A 3,409-nucleotide genomic window follows, 5' to 3' on the forward strand; every position below is an offset into this window, starting at 1 on the left:
GCTGTGTTCCTAGCTGAGCTCCTTAGGGCTGTGTTGCTAGCTGAGCTCCTTAGGGCTGTGATCCTAGCTGAGCTCCTAGCTGAGCTCCTTAGGGCTGTGTTCCTAGCTGAGCTCCTTAGGGCTGTGTTCCTAGCTGTGTTCCTAGCTGAGCTCCTTAGGGCTGTGTTCCTAGCTGAGCTCCTTAGGGCTGTGTTCCTAGCTGTGTTCCTAGCTGAGCTCCGTAGGGATGTGTTCCTAGCTGAGCTCCTTAGGGCTGTGTTGCTAGCTGTGTTCCTAGCTGAGCTCCTTAGGGCTGTGTTCCTAGCTGAGCTCCTTAGGGCTGTGTTCCTAGCTGAGCTCCTTAGGGCTGTGTTGCTAGCTGAGCTCCTTAGGGCTGTGTTGCTAGCTCTGTTCCTAGCTGAGCTCCTTAGGGCTGTGTTGCTAGCTGTGTTCCTAGCTGAGCTCCTTAGGGCTGTGTTCCTAGCTGAGCTCCTTAGGGCTGTGTTCCTATCTGTGTTCCTAGCTGAGCTCCTTAGGGCTGTGTTCCTAGCTGAGCTCCTTAGGGCTGTGTTGCTAGCTGAGCTCCTTAGGGCTGTGTTGCTAGCTGTGTTCCTAGCTGAGCTCCTTAGGGCTGTGTTGCTAGCTGAGCTCCTTAGGGCTGTGTTCCTAGCTGAGCTCCTTAGGGCTGTGTTGCTAGCTGAGCTCCTTAGGGCTGTGTTGCTAGCTGAGCTCCTTAGGGCTGTGTTGCTAGCTGAGCTCCTTAGGGCTGTGTTCCTAGCTGAGCTCCTTAGGGCTGTGTTCCTAGCTGAGCTCCTTAGGGCTGTGTTGCTTGGTTGCATGGATTTTCTAGTGATGTCAGAGTGGCTTTTTGCTTCTTTTTGTGTGAAATATTAGCTACCTGCAAAGTATCTGTATTATACATTTTCTGAAGAAGCTACATTTTCAAAAAAGGCAGGATTTTGTGTAAGATGTAGCTACATTAGTTTCAAAGCTGTTTTTGTTATTCCAATGGCCAGAAACTGCTTTTGTGTCATAGTACTGCAGCTACATGTTGGTATCCAGACAACACTGTACGGACAACGCCAAACAGGTTATAAATACAATCATTTATTTAAGCATCTTGTAAATCCAGTTACAAAAAAAATAAAATAATAATCATTTCCAGATTGTTTCTCTTTCTCTCTCTCTCTCTCTCTCTCTCCAAATAAACAGAAATATGTCATAAGTACAGTATCGATCAACGGGAACATGCCAGTAGGTCTGGTGTGCTGCCGGCAGCTGGCCAGAAAAAACCAGACAGAGGGGGCATCCCTAATGGCACCCTATTCCCTATAGGTTCCAGTCTAAAGTAGTGCACTATATAAGGAATAGGGTGCCATAGGGCCCCTGAACAAAAGTAGTGCACTATATAGGGAATAGGGTGCCAATTCAAGACGCACACACACAGAGAGAGCTGAGAAACAGCCTGTGTCTGCTTAAAGTCCTGACCCTCTCTTCCTGACTATTAGAATTACACACACACAGTAAAATACCCCACCCTCCCATTGTCTTCCATCAGATAGAGCGTGCTTTCCGACCTGCACTGATCCGTCTTGTATCTCGCAAAGGATCATGGGATAGATCAAAGGATCACGGGATAGATCAAAAGAAGTCCGGCTACAACGGTGCTGTCACGACGTTAGAACATATTACCCAGGAGACATCATCTGCTGAACCTCATTCCTGCCTCAGAACTGTCTGAATTCATCTATGTTAAAACCACAAATACAATAATGTTGATGTTGTTTTTTTTGGTGAGGAAGTCTTTAAGTCGCCCCATTTTACATCTAGCTAATGATTCTTGTGCTTCAAATGAGCAGTATTTCTGAAGTTTTGAACTATGGGCACGAAAGCCTACGTTTGTCCAACAGCTGAGCCAATCCCTGAAATCATCTTGACTGAAACGACACTGCTAACCAACCAGCTACCTTCTTAGTGCTGCACAAACAATGTTGAATCTTCCAACAAAAGCTAGTTAGCAAGCTACTGTAGCTAGTAGTGCTAATGCTTCCATTATTCTGAGTTTTCGTGAAGCAGTAGCCTCTCAGCTGACCCAACAATACGATCCGGGTGGAAACATGCTGATCTGTGGACTGATTTCTGTTATTAACAGCCACTTCCTATTCATCGTGGGGCTGCATGTCTACAACTTCAGGGTCATTTAAACAGGCTAAGCAAGCTTTTTAATGTCAGTGACGGAAGAGCTAGCTGACTAGCTAGCTAGCTAGCTACAACGGATAGCAACATGGCTGATCAAGTCACTGCCTGGCGAGCAACGTCCTGGAATTTGTGCAGAAGGTAACCCCCTGGTTTGTTTTTATTTTCCTCACAATTGCAAACTATTAAATCACTGTCACAACGTTTGAAATAATTTAGCTAGCTAAGTTATTCTGCCTATTTCATGGAGAATCATATGAGAGCGCTGTGATGTTTAAAAAAAATTTTTTTTAAAATAAGGGACTATGTTTTAATTTGTTGAATCGACCCGGTTTGAGGTACGAGCGCCGCGGAGGAATGACGCCATCTGACGTGAGACAATGTCACCCTCCCTCCTATCATGACCAAAATAACAATCCATCCTTCAGTAACAGAGGTACCAAGCAATATCCTGCTCGTCTCATCAAAACACCACGCTCTCATTAAAACTACAGTTTCAGTCACAATCATTACAAAGACACACACACACACACACACCAAAAAAAAAAATTATAATAATAATGATTTTCATAATAAAAAATATAACAGTTTAAATTATTTAAAATACTGGAGACTAAATTCTATAATCATGGTTTACAGAAATAAGCACATGTTTATATTAACCACAGCCTTTAGTGTAATTAAACATCCTACATGTAGTAGTAGGAAGAAGCAACGGACTATATATTGGTTTGTTCTAGTCATATATATATATATATTGGTTTGTTCTAGTCATATATATATATATATATATATATATTGGTTTGTTCTAGTCATATATATATATATATATATATATATTGGTTTGTTCTAGTCATATATAAAAGGCAAGTGTCGTTTCACCAGATTTGAAACCATAAGGTTTAAACCCTGCTTCTCAGGCACTGGGTAGAATGGCAGCCTTGACCACCTGTGTTATAACTGGTTATAACCACCAAGTTATTAACCCTGACATACACTTGTTGGGGGGACGCCATTCCTGAAAGGCAAAACTATTACTACTCCCAGTCCAAAGTAGATGAAAAACAACATGGATGGAAGCAGTGAAACTATACACCCACAAAGTAGATGAAAACAACATGGATGGAAGAGGAAACTAAAAGTCCAAAGTTAAAACAGGAGGAAGTAACAACTACTCCAGTCAAAAGTAGAAAAACAACATGGATGGAAGCAGTGAAACTATTACTACTCCCAG

The sequence above is a fragment of the Salmo salar genome, chromosome ssa25 (assembly GCF_905237065.1).
Source record: "Salmo salar chromosome ssa25, Ssal_v3.1, whole genome shotgun sequence".
Classification (NCBI taxonomy): Eukaryota; Metazoa; Chordata; class Actinopteri; order Salmoniformes; family Salmonidae; genus Salmo; species Salmo salar.